At 38.5% G+C, this 14,225-nt stretch overlaps 1 long non-coding RNA gene across 1 annotated transcript in view; it reads right to left on the bottom strand.

Moving 5' to 3' along the window:
- Positions 1-764: 764 nt before the first annotated feature.
- LOC141993388 (uncharacterized) overlaps positions 765-14,225 on the bottom strand; it is a 32,994-nt gene continuing 19,533 nt past the window's right edge. The window contains exons 2-5 of the long non-coding RNA XR_012640838.1: positions 12,155-12,220; positions 11,888-11,990; positions 3,940-3,994; positions 765-1,555 (exon numbers count right to left, since the gene is read on the bottom strand). This is a non-coding gene — a long non-coding RNA (uncharacterized LOC141993388). The remainder of the gene's footprint in view (positions 1,556-3,939; positions 3,995-11,887; positions 11,991-12,154; positions 12,221-14,225) is intronic.

The following is a 14,225-nucleotide window of genomic DNA, read 5'->3' as shown; positions in this document are numbered from 1 at the left end:
TCCACCAAACAGGATGATGTGGATGCATCCAAGCAGCAATTTCCTTCACCAGAGTCCCTCCTAAGTGAGTTACTTCAGGAGATGATCTTTTGCTGGAGTATGTTAAGTGGGCTAATAAGAACCACATATTTAGCCTCGTCTTTCAACTTCTACAAAGTCTGGGGCTATCTCACTGGGTTCTGGTGTCTCACTGCTCACATTGCAAGTAATCCCTTTTTTTCAACAACTGCAAAAAAAAATGCTGAACTATAGAGTTTAGTATAGGTCTAAAGTTTACCTCCTGCATATTTATATTGCATCTCTAAATAAACCTTCCTCTGTTGACAAACACTCTTCTTGCATATCAAATATTAATACTTATTTATGCATTCAGATTGTGTACCTAAATAGTTTAGCATTCACATTTATTTAGTATGCACAGGTACACATTTCAACATTCAAGTGACATCTCATCTCCCTTACTGTAAATTCATGTTCAGGCCATCATATTCTTCTGTGCATCTGCAGGTTTATAAAATATTTCATTGCAGAAGGACCACATTTTACCTTCATCTATCCCTGAGCCTCCCTACTGCAGTCCTTGGGATAGTATAGGTATAACCAAGGGTCAAATTTGGCCCACAGTATTCATTATCTTAATCCAGATGATCATAAATTAACATGAGTGTCCCATCACAAACATGTCAGTTTATCCTAATGATTGTAATGTTGTGATGCAGGCAGACACAAGGAGAACTGAGAGACATTTGTGGCAACACAGTGATTTATTAATAATGAACTTGAAGAGACAAAGAATAGTAAGCAATACTCTGCATGTGCAGATGTCTTCTGGATTAACTCTTAAAGAATCTGGCCCAACAACAATCATTTAATGAGAGCACAATCTAGTCACTGTCATGTTATACTTTTTCCTGCAGGACTTGAACGAGAAAAAAAGCTTAATTATTTTCTTAAGTGCATGTTTTTTTATAAGTATTTAAGGAAATCAAAGGGCTTAAAAATAACTTGACTGTGAGTGACTAAAAGTTCCTCACTTGTGCTCTCCCAACACTTGATTTCCTTGTTAAACATCACTTCAAATACTGGTCTAAAGACAAAGCTAGATCACTCAGTTCCTTATATGCTACCGACAAACATGAATACAGAACCAAACAGTGAGCAAAATAAATAAATAACCAACCACCAGGTTTGGAAGTTAACCTAACTTTGACCTTAGACAGCATCTTCCCAATTGTTTTTTGTTCCTTGTGCATAACGTGTTTCTTTTTCCTTCTGCAATGGGATAAGTACGTTATACACATATGGATCTCACAAGTGTGGAAGTTTGTTAAGTGAGATAGTAAGAGCCACACATTCAGCCTCATCTTTCAGCTTCTATGGCGTCTGGGGTTATCTCACTGCATGCTGCTGCCTCATTGATCACATTGCAAATGAATATACTTTCCGCTGAAAAAAGTGCGAGAGAAGTGCCAGCTGTGATGATGATTGTTTTCTGTATTCGGAATCATCTTCACGAGCATTTGTTGTCATCCACTATTTATATATCAGTAAGATCCTATTTAGAAAGAGAAAAATCAGGAGGCAGAAAAGGCAAAAATATTCCATGACACAGGGGCAAACTAAGCAACAACAGGACACAAATAACATAGCTGCTAAGGGCTCTTATCTACTATGCTTCAATGCAGATGTATTTATTCACTTTAAAAATGGGCCATAAACTAATACAACTGATGGAATTCAAAAATTCCTCTCAGATAAACATCGTATTTGGAAACCATGAACCACAATAAAGAAATAGGTTGATAGAATTAGAGATAGAAAGAACCTCATCTCAGTAGAGACATTTTTGGCAAATATATACTTATAATTAACTATAAGGACTCACTATACCCTAGAGCCTACTTAAGAGAATGAAAATGCAGAACTCAATAAAAAGGTATATATTTTAAGCATAGTGAAAGGGGATTTGCCATTTAGCTCTCTTTCATGTTAATGGAACTTATGCAGCTAAATTCCACTGCACTATACTGAAAATTAACTCATAAATATGATACTGAGAAAATATAAAGCCATGATTTGATTTTCCAGTTTAAACATCTTTCATTTCATCCATGGACATTCTACACAACTCAAAAGGATATACTTATTATACCCTATATTTTTCTTTTTAATTTATTGGAAAAAGCAGTGATCAGTGATTGTAGTAGATTCAATTAGATGCCCCAAAGACTGGAATTTCAAATTCAAATATTGATATTCAAGTATGTCATTGTGACAGATGTGGCAATTTCCTGCAATATCCCTGGAAAACCTTACTGAATTAAGTTTAAGTAGCTTTGGAGACTATTGTATTAATGCAAAGGTTATGTATTACTACGGGATGTAATTGTACGTAGCCTTTCTTGAGGTGATGTCTGATGTGAACCCTGTGAAGTGTTATGAACTTGAAAGGACTGTATTGAGCAATGTGCCAGTAAAGAATGGACTTTTGGTACAAAGTGTCAAGTGGTTTGCCTTGGGAATTTCTAAGGGGAGATGAATGACAATTTCCCACTTCTGGTTTTGCAAAGCCCGGCCTTTTCAAGCAACCCCTTGAGAAGGGGATCATTGTCTTCTGATTACCTGTTCCAGGAGTCTCAAGATCAAAGGCTCAAGCTGTATAAAAGAAAGACTGAGCTATTCATGGGGGATGCTAGCTCTAAGACTGTTATGAACTCATAACCACAGAAAAACGTCCAACAGAAGGAGCCAAGTGTGCACACACAAAAGCGATTTAATAACTGAGATGGCTATATGCCGACATAACTTACCGTCGGTTGACATAATTTTGTAGTGTAGAATGGCCTTAGTGGGGTTTGACGGACTGACTCCAGAGCCCTTGTTGGGATTGTGGTGATCTCTGGAAAGCTTTATTAGCATGCACATGGGTTCTTTTAGTCTTTAATACATTTTAACAGTAATGCTTTAACCTTAAATATAAACTTATAACTGTGGGCAATTGCATCTGTTCATAGCATTAGAAGAAAAAGCAAAGTGCAGGCACTGGCCTGTGGATACAACAGTGTAGGCAGGGAAATGTGCAGCCTGGAAAAATCCAATGAGAAGGGAGAGAGAGGTGGGTCACCCCCAAGAAAGGTGACAGCTGAGGAGTCTTGAATGGGTACCCTTGCTGGACCACGGACAGGAATACAGGTGCAGTTGTCTTGCACTGTGACAGTCTTTTCAAGTGGTTAGAAATAAAAAGGTACAAACAGGGCCGCTGCAACAATTTTTATAGTGGGGATGCTGAGAACCATTGACCCAAACTGCAAACCCTGTATATAATGGAAACCACTTCAAGCCAGGGGATGCAGCTGCACCCCCAGCATCTGTAGTTCCAGCACCTATGGGCATGAACTAGAGCTGGCTGGAAATTTTTGAAAATATCAGTGAAAAATAGGCCTTTTTTTCCCCACAATCATTTCTGTGAAAAATATTTTCTGACTCGTGAGAGTGAGCCCCCTAACATTTGCAAAAAAGCCTCAGCCCTCTACCAAATTCAACACTATCTACAGAAGGTAACACTTTACAGAATCCTATTACAATAACAACTAATTTATTTTTTACAAAACAACATGTAATTCCCTGGTCCTGTAAACAAATATGAAAATGCTCATAGGAATAGTCCTAATGATTTCATGGGCATAGGAAAATGCATAACTGAGGGGGGGAAATACATAACTTTACAGCTGTGTATCAATAATTATATATTATCTTGCACTCTGATTGGCCTAGGTGATGGCATATTATGGTAATAAGTGTCCATCAATAATTGTATATCATCCTGCACTCATGCTGATACTACAGCATTTCACTACTACCAATGTCAATCTAATTGCTGTGGTGTCACTATTGAACTATACAGGTAACAAAAAATATTTGCCCTTCTTTCATACACACCTTGGATGCCAATTTGATTCATTCCCCAGCGAGGAATTAGAACATTCAGTGCCATCTGCAAGGAGCAGAGAATATATTTAATAAAGTCAAACTATTTAATGATAATTTGCAGCATCTATCTCATTGAATGTATCCATCAATTTGAATGGCAAAGTTTTATTTCCCTCAGCTATCTGGAACATTTTATTTATGTGTTAATATTATTTTGTTAGGTATAAAACCACAATATATTTTAATCACATATGCAATAAGATTTAAATTATGATTGGAACACCTGGATTACATAAAATTTGAGCATTCAAAGCAAGCAAGCAAAAACAGCCCATTACCCAAAAGTGGTGCTTAAAAGTGAACTTCACTGCAGAAAAATACTTTAACAACCCTAAGGCCCAGCTCTAAAAGTACTTATGTTGTGGTCCATTTACACACTGATTTCATTTCATGTGCTTTACTCAAACAAACATCATCTGGACTTTTTTTCCCCCAAGCACACTGTTGTAATTACAAACTTCCCCTGGTATACTCTCAGGTGTTATAGTTATTATTCTGTTGTTCAAGTGGAGAAAACTTAAAAAGAAGACAGTTGGACAAGGGATGTCTCCAAAAGCTCATAAAAACTTTTGGGTCAGATCCTCAGCTGGTGAATGAACATCAGCATATCTGCACTGAAGTCAGTGGAACTACTCTGATTTGCACCCATTGAGGATCTGGCCCTTTGGGCAAGATATTAAAAAAATCTCAGCTCTATTATCCATCTCCAACCAGCAAGGAGCTGAGAGATGCGTCAGATGGATGTGCCGTCTTCCAAAAATGCAAACCTCATTTATTAAATAAGTAAAACTTCCAATAAAACAAAAATCAGTTCCTGAAAAAATGCACATAAAAGTTATTCTGTCTCTGAAAATCAATTTGAAGAAGCAAACCCAGCACAACAGCTATGCAGTAATTTGTTAAATAGTTAAACTATTATCCAGGGTTATGGACCTGGTCCTGCAGCCTTTACTCATGTGAATAATTCTTCCTCAAGTGAGTAGTTCCACTGTACTTAATGGGAGTTTTGCCTGAGTCGGGATGGCAGAATTGGCCCCCTGGTCAGAGATTATTCTTCTAATTAAAAACAATTGTCTGTTTTTAAAGAAAAATTAAAATACATCAATAGATTCCAGTTAGAGCCTGATGCTTTAATTTGTTGGGCATGTTCAGGATAATGACCTCAGTAGGAATAAGCAGCATTCAATACTTTGCACGAGGCACACAGCACCTTACAGGGTCCTGCCCTTCAACCAAAAGTGTAATTTTTAGTCAACTGGATAAACATACAAAAACTGGTTTCCAAAACCAAACCAATTTCCCATACTTTCTGTGCTATCATGTAAACCAGGTAGAGTCAAGACCCTGCTTAGTTCCCTGATGTGTCCCTAACCCTGAGAAATTCTTCCCAGAAAACCATTTTAGCATGGGTTAAGGTTTATTCAGCCTAAGCAGCAAACCAAATAATTCTGGCCTCTTTATAAATGAGGCTGGACATTTAGCAATAACAGGCTCCCTCATAGGAATTATATCATGTCTCATTTTGATCCAGGCAGGAAATACCTTAAGGACCTAGAAATACAAAGCAGGAAAATAGTTATCTATGTATGGCCTCCAAATGTTTGTTTCTAGCTGGCTTCTAAAAATTATTTAAGATTCCCAGTTGGAAGGTTGTCCTTATTTTAGTTAAACCTGTTCATCCATCTCTATTTGGAACAGCTTTCTCTCTGTATGAAATTCCAAATGACTGTGAATTCCTAAGTAGCCACTAATCTCCCCCTTCTCCCTTACCCCACGCTACTGAGTTACTTGCACCCACTCAAACTTTGTCTACCACCGTTGCAGTCACAAGTGATACCCTTTGCTTCTAAATTTTATTGACTCTACCTTGCATAGATTTCCTCTCTTAACAGTTCATTCACTGGAGGAGGAGGAATGGTCAGTTGGCCCTTGACACTGTACAGCACTGGCTTGATCCAAAGTCCATTGAAGTTAATTAGAATATTTGTTTTGACTTCATTGCACTTTGGATTGGGCCCTTATATTGCATATGCCGAATAATGAACTGGATCAACTGCTGGTAGATGGTTCCCAAACAGGTTTAGATTGTGGAAATCAGCTTTATAATGTTAATTATTATGGTATTGTAAGCAGCCAGTGGTATTTGTGCAGTCCTAAAAGAGAACCGTTCCACACATCAGATGCTGACAACTTTTGGGACCTTTGCCATTATGTGTAGCAGAATATTAGGTGGACCAGGAGGTGAAGCACACATCCCCTATTCATTTTACTCTTGGGATTTAGAATGTTTCCTCCTTTGGAGGGCTTAGCAGCATGTATTTTAGCTTCTCGCCTAGTATCTTTGTGTTATGCAGATTGTTCTGGTTGAAGATATATGCTGTAGATTCAGACTAAGCAAGGCAGCTGTTGCATCGTGTTACACTTGCTATGAGTCTTAGCACTTGTCATGTGTATCGCAACTTCTCTTAGCTTTTTTAAACACTTTGTTCCATAAAAAAAAAAAGAGGAACAGACAGATTGTCAGCTGGCAAACAAAACTCTCTGCTCATACTGAGAAAGAAGGATACAGATATTATTGGGCAATCACTACTATGTTGATCTATTTTGATCTATTTTCTAGGTGCTATCTACAAAGCCATAACATCTCAAATCTATCTTCTCTCTATATATATTTTATATTCATTTTTTTCCTTCTCTTTGATCATTCTTTTCTTCTTAAAACAGCTATGCAGATGCATATATTGAGATGATCGTAAAGGAATCAGTCATGCCATCAAGGCATGCCCTTATGTTGGGAGTGGTCCAGAGTTGCACAATGGATGGGGAACCTGTCATTAGGAAAGTGTACAAAGGCATCCTGTCACCTAGACAACTGGTAGCTCTGGCAGCCATTTTGCCTTCCTTAGTGAAAACTCTAAAGCCCTTCAGAATGCATTAGAAATAACAAATATATATGGTTAAATATACAACCTTTTGTATTAAATGTCATAAAAATGGTTATGGTTTTGGTTGATTTTCTATTCAGTTCTCCTGTCATGATGTAGTTTGTCTGATACAGACAAACTGAACTGTGTCTGAACTTGATCCAAAGCACACTGAAATCAATGGAAAGATTATAATCAGGCTTTTGGTGTAGGGAAGTGGTATCTGATGGAAAAGGAAACATATACTTATATGGTTTGATTTTGTATCCCTTACATAGAATACTCACTAACTCAGATTAATAGTGCTCCTCACTTCATAAGGTATGTTAGTAAAGGTAGCTGATTCTTTACTTCATGTGAAATTCCTTCAGGGCTATTTCAAACTAGTAGTTAGATTTCTGTCTCTAATATCAATAGTAGCTTTTGTAGTACTAGCAGGTTGAGAAATAGATACATTATTTTCTGAACATTCTAACTTTCTTAGATATAAATAGGAAACCAAACCACTTGTCTCACTCCCAAGGTTTAAACCCCATGACATTTTTGATGCTTCTGTTCTGGCTTTGTCAGTGAATTTGTCTTTTCACTGGTTTCAGAGTAGTAGCTGTGTGAGTCTGTATTCGCAAAAAGAAAAGGAGTACTTGTGGCACCTTAGAGACTAACCAATTTATTTGAGCACGAGCTTTCGTGAGCTGAGAACAACGCTTCCTCAGCTCTCGTCCCCTAATGCCCATACTCTACTTGTACTATATTGATGACATCATCATCATCTGGACCCATGGAAAAGAAGCCCTTGAGGAATTCCACCATGATTTCAACAATTTCCATCCCACCATCAACCTCAGCCTGGACCAGTCCACACAAGAGATCCACTTCCTGGACACTACAGTGCTAATAAGTGATGGTCACATAAACACCACTCCATACCGGGAACCTACTGACTGCTATTCCTACCTACATGCCTCCAGCTTTCACCCTGACACACCACACGATCCATTGTCTACAGCCAAGCTCTACGATACAACGCATTTGCTCCAACCCCTCAGACAGAGACAAACACCTACAAGATCTCTATCAAGCATTCTTACAACTACAATACCCACCTGCGGAAGTGAAGAAACAGATTGACAGAGCCAGAAGAGTACCCAGAAGTCACCTACTACAGGACAGGCCCAACAAAGAAAATAACAGAACGCCACTAGCCGTCACCTTCAGCCCCCAACTAATACCTCTCCAACGCATCATCAAGAATCTACAACCTATCCTGAAGGACAACTCATCACTCTCACAGATCTTGGGAATCCTTGCTTACAGACAGTCCCCCAACCTGAAGCAAATACTCACCAGCAACCACACACCACACAACAGAACCACTAACCCAGGAACCTATCCTTGTAACAAAGCCCGTTGCCAACTATGCCTGCATATCTATTCAGGGGACAACATCATAGGGCCTAATCACATCTACCAATGTGATATATGCCATCATGTGCCAGCAGTGCCCCTCTGCCATGTACATTGGTCAAACTGGACAGTCTCTACGTAAAAGAATAAATGGACACAAATCAGATGTCAAGAATTATAACATTCATAAACCAGTCGGAGAACACTTCAACCTCTCTGGTCACTCGATTTCTGATCTCAGAGTGACTATCCTTCAACAAAAAAACTTTGAAAACAGACTCCAACGAGAGACTGATGAATTGGAATTAATTTGCAAATTGGATACAATTAACTTAGGCTTGAATAGAGACTGGGAGTGGTTGAGTCATTATACTAAGTGAAACTATTTCCCCTCGTTTATTCCTCCCCCCCGCCACTATTCCTCAGATGTTCTTGTTAACTCCTGGAAATGTGCTGGAAATGGCCCACCTTGATTATCACTTCAAAAGGTTTTCTCTCCCCCCACCGACTCTCCTGCTGGTAATAGCTCATCTTAAGTGATCACTCTCCTTACAATGTATATTTTTTCATGGTCTGTGTATATATAAAATCTCCTCACTGTACTTTCCACTTTATGCATCCGATGAAGTGAGCTGTAGCTCACGAAAGCTTATGCTCAAATAAATTGGTTTGTCTCTAAGGTGCCACAAGTACTCCTTTTCTTTTTGTCTTTTCACTGTTAACATCATTTTTTCCTCAGTGATATACACAAGCCTCAGTGTTTATTAGAGGGGATTCTAAGTAATGCAGGAGACTACTGCTCTGACCTTTGTCAACCAGGAATGTATTCTACTTAGTGGGAATGAGTTTGATGTACTTATCCCATTCTACATTTATGCACAACTTTAAAATGACCACAGAGTCTGCCACAATTGATCACAATTGGAATTCTCTATTCAAGAGTCCAGAACTGGAATAACAAGTTACAACTGAGGACAGAGGCATATGGAATGGGAATCTTGCACAGTGACCGCCTGGGTTCTGGCCACTGCTGTTAGTTCTTCCCTCCCAATATATACACACAAACATAAACTAAGCATTAAAATACATATAAAAAGTTAGAAGATATGTGGTTGCATCTTTCTTCTTGTTTCTAATGTTAAATTTATCTTCCAAATCTCACAATATTAAGGTATGTATACTGGGCTCAAATGTAACACAAGAAGGGTGTACATTTGAACTAGGAAGGAGTGAATTACTTATGTTGTACAGGAATGTTTTCTCTACCAATGCCTAGGCATGACATAGCATTTATTAAACCTTTTATAGTGAACAGAATACCAAAGTAAGAGATATAACACTTGAGAATCTTTATCAGAATATTGCTTGACACCCTCTATGAGTCTTGGGAGGAAATAAGCCTTCCATAATATTGAACAAACATTTCTATTAAGTGCACTGAGTAGGTAGAACTTGCATTCACCTGCAGAAATTTTGCTTGGATGGTATATTGTATTAAGAGATTTTAATAAATGATGTCTCATTTAATAAGTGATGGCCAGTGCAAATCAATTACACCTGCAATTTTGTGGTCACTCCTGTTTGCAGCTGGCCTAATCACATAATTACATTATTCATCTACCTATTTTGGGGCTTTGTACTGTCACCCATCAGCACAGGATTTGAAAACCTCCCAGTTTATCAGTTAGATTGGAAGAGCCAAGTCTTCAAGTTGATATAGTGGAATTTCATTCTTCTCTGTTCATGCTATAGGAAAAATTACCTGGAGCAGGTTTGTGGGGGGGTTCTTTCTTTCTTTCTTTCTTGTGCAAGAGGCTGATGGTTGTTATCAATGTCATTGTGGTTCTGGTGGAAAAGCTTTGTCTCTTCTTGTGTCTGTTGAGTACTTAGGATAATTATTCCTAAGTTATTCTCTAGGCACTACTGTATTACAAATAATGATAATTATATATATATAATTTATTTGTAATACAGTAATATATATATTATATAGTACAGTAATATATATATATATATATTAGCAGTAACAGAGAAACGTAGGAAGGCTTGTGTTGGTGCTGGGCCGTGCAGAATATTCGAAGGATTCAAAAAAGTAACTGATGCTGAAAATAAAAAAAATAGAGGGAGTGTGAACCCAGAACCAGAGAAGAGCTCTGAGATCACCAAAAGAGTGACCAGTTTCATAACATACATGACTTTTATGGCTACACCAGTGACTGAGAGGGTCAAGGTATGAACAAAACAAGAGATACTACCCTATTGCTCATCATCCATAATTTCCTTGAACATGTTGACTGCAATTTCCAAAGACATAGACTTTAAGCTGCCATCTTCTTGCCATTTATCCAGGATTTTCTACAGATTTCCGAATATGTTATTGGATATTGAGTCTTTAGTGAAGACGGCCACATAATCCAAGGTTCATGGATTCTTTCTGGTAGTGGTACCAATACAAGTCTTAACTAGGAGAGCAATAGTAGAAGAGAGAGCAAGGGAATCGGGGGTCTGAAGAGAAGCAGCAAGTAGTCTGATAGCAGCAGCTCTTGTGGTATGAATGAATTGCAAAAGTCATTTAGACGTGGATGGATCTGTACTGGTTCAGATATCAGTGAAGCATTGAATGATTCCCCATAGAGCTGTCTTGAGCAGTCTGGACAACTTCCTTACAGACTGTCAGAAAAAAAAGGTTGGCTGCAATGATCTTTAAACTACATATGGCAAAAATAGTGGATTTTGCAACATGGTAGCAGTGATTTTCCAAGCACTTACATCCCTTCGTTTGTATTGGATAATCACAGGACAAATTATCCTCTGTGGTCCCTTTAAAATTTTGGACCCCTCTGTACATATTATTGTCTTGAATTTGTATACAAAAACTGCAACCTTAGTGTTAAATCTACCCATGGCTGCCCAGCCAATGAGCCCATTGTATAAATTGGGTCCTTCACTCCATGTATCAGTGCGTGGCCCTACCATTATCTTTCCCATAGCTATAATGGCCAGAACATTGGACAGAACTTGGTTTCACTTGATGCTTACACTCGGAAAGAAGAGTACCTCTGTAATGTAATTATTAAAACCTTTTATGAATCCAAGCCTTGTATTGGCATTTTTACTGCTGGTAAGTACTGTGCCAAAGGCTTTATAATTTTATCCACTATAGCCCTTTTTCTGCTCAGTGTTTTATGGCACATGGCCATTCAGAATGTTATCTTCTTCATGTTTTTTGTCTCAGCCTCATTATCTTTTATTTTCCTACAATGAAATGCATACGCTACTTATCTGTTCATACACTTCGTTAACCTAAGTCATTCAAAAGTTTATTGATTGTACCCGGGATTTTTTTTTTTTTACATCAACAGATTTCACCACCTTATTACATGCTCCTTCATCTAGGACCTTCTGGTGTGTTGCTAGCCAGCTTTTTTCCTGACAAACTGCTTCTGGACTAGGTCTGACTTACTGAGGTAGTTAAACATTTTGTTTATGGAAAGAAATATCCAAGAAATTTAGGACACATGGCCTCCCTTATGCGCATGCATACTAATTGTTCAGAAGTAAATCATAACCTTTTAGGTGTCTCCCAGCCTCCAGCAGAGTGGCATTTTTTCTAGCGCAGGTTTAAGCACCGACGTCCATCTTTTCAGCCTGGATATTCCCAACATTTTCTTTCTTGAGGAAACAAAATAAAACGGAACACCCGCTGTATTACATTAACTTTGCATCTGCTGTTATGTTCTGGGATTCCCAAAAGGTCTGGGGACCTGGTTTTCAAAGGCAACATCCAGTTTTCGTTCACAATTAATTGCAGGCACAAATTATATTTAATTTCCTACCTGACTGCACCATCCATCAGGCATGGTGACTAGATAGCTAGGTCCTATTTTGGTGTCCACAGTCAGCTGCAATATAAAAATGTCAGAGATATTAACCAGAAAAATAATTCACATATTCAAAATCAAGGCCAGATTCTCACACCCATTCTCTTACTGAATAGCTTCTTTATTCTGTAAATAGCATCATTGAACTTAATGGGACTTGGTGCTAAATAAGTCACTACTCAGTATTAGTAAGGGTAGCAGAATTTAGGCCCCATTCAGAAAAGCAACTGTTTTCAATAAAGCACTCGGCACGTGCTTTAGTCTCATTGGAGTCAACAGGTTTAAGCATGTGCTTAAAGTTAAGCATGTTCTTAATGCTGATCTTTAAACTTAAGATTTGTTTAAATCATCTATAGTATTTATTGAATACGTTTGAGGAAGAGGGAGAGAAAAGCAGACATTCAAAATGATGGCTCTTCTCAAATAAATAGCAACAATACAGTAAAAAAATCAGCAAGAAACATTTTCCTTTTAACTTACACATTTAACTTTATAAATGTCAATAAATAAAATGAAACGTTCTAATGTTTCAATTAGACTTTCTAATTCTTTAATTCAAGAAAAATACCTAAGAGTGAAAAGAAAAAATACATTTCGGTACTGACTTAAGTACTCTTTTAATTATGTTGATATTTAACATTCAGCCTCAGTTTTCCTTTGTACAACATGAGAGTTCACTATAATTTAGCTATCTAATTTACACTCCACTACATACTGTTATTTGGCAAATTCTTTTAAACGTATGAGGCCAGAGCCTCAGCTGGTGTTAACCAGCCTAGCTTAATTGAAGATCTGATCCAGGGAAAAGTATCAGGGTCTTTAGCATACAAGGTACTGGGGCATTATTCTAAGTACTTTCAACTCCACTGCTTTCAGTGGGAAATAAGGATACCAGCATCTCTCTAGAGATGCAAGAATGAGTCCCTTTCTTTTAGAGCCTGATCCATGTAGTCCATGCCTAATTCATATGACACTCTTGTCAGCTATTTCCATATATATATACAGCAAGAATTCTTGAGCTGCAAAATGTCAGGGCCCTGACCCATGTAACCCTAAGACATGGGTTCTGACACCACCCTATCCCCAAGCAGGGTCTGTGGGCTTGAGTCCAGAGGGGAGGCTGGCCTGGGTCAGGCTAATTTCTGTGTGGATGGAAAAGGGACTTGGGCTTAAACCTGATTCAGAGCCCAGGCTTAGTGTGCTATGTAGACATATCCTTAGAGGCTCCAATTCAACAAGGCCCTTAAGCACTGATTAGTCCCACTGAACAACTGAGATATACTAGCAGTTCATGTGCTCCTGGGGCATAGAGACTTTTTCTTCCAGGAGTCCCATCGAGTATAATACGCTCCAAATTGGAAAGGAGGAGCCATAAGAAGAAGGGCCCATGGATCTCTCCTCAAAACACAGGCAGATGGAGGTGGCTGGATGTAGTGGGAGAAATGCAGTGCACATCCTGAAGTAGGTAGCAGTGGATGTGCTGGGAAGTTCAAAAAGAAATTTTGAGGCAGAATTCCTCTCAGAGCTCCTCCTAGAGTGCTGTACCCCATAGCACAGCCAGCACAGGGCTCTGGCTGAACTTTGACTTCGTGGGAAAATGGAAATACCCTCAGAGTGGAGGTGATGAACCAACCCTCCTTGAAGTTACTGAAAGAATTTCCTTTGAATTTTATGGAAAGTGAACAAAGTCTTAAATACTTTATAATTAGGAAAAGAGTTAAAACATGTGGCTAAGCTATAAGGTAACTATGGAAGCAATAACAGGCAGCAATTATGGAGGCCCGATTCTCTTCTTACGCCAATGTACTTTAGAGGGTAGCTCCACTACAGTGAATGGAGTTACAGCAGTGTGTGAAAAAGGAATCAGACACCATGTGTCCTTGACTACAACATTTCTAAATCATAAGAATATAAGAACAGCCATACTGGGTCAGACCAAAGGTCCATCTAGCCCAGTATCAATTGATCTATCCTCTGTCGCCCATTCCCAGCTTCTCGCAAACAGAGGCTAGGGACACCATCCCTG

Source organism: Natator depressus, chromosome 9, assembly GCF_965152275.1.
Source record: "Natator depressus isolate rNatDep1 chromosome 9, rNatDep2.hap1, whole genome shotgun sequence".
NCBI classification, from domain to species: domain Eukaryota; kingdom Metazoa; phylum Chordata; order Testudines; family Cheloniidae; genus Natator; species Natator depressus.
This window is presented reverse-complemented; position numbering and strand designations above follow the sequence as displayed.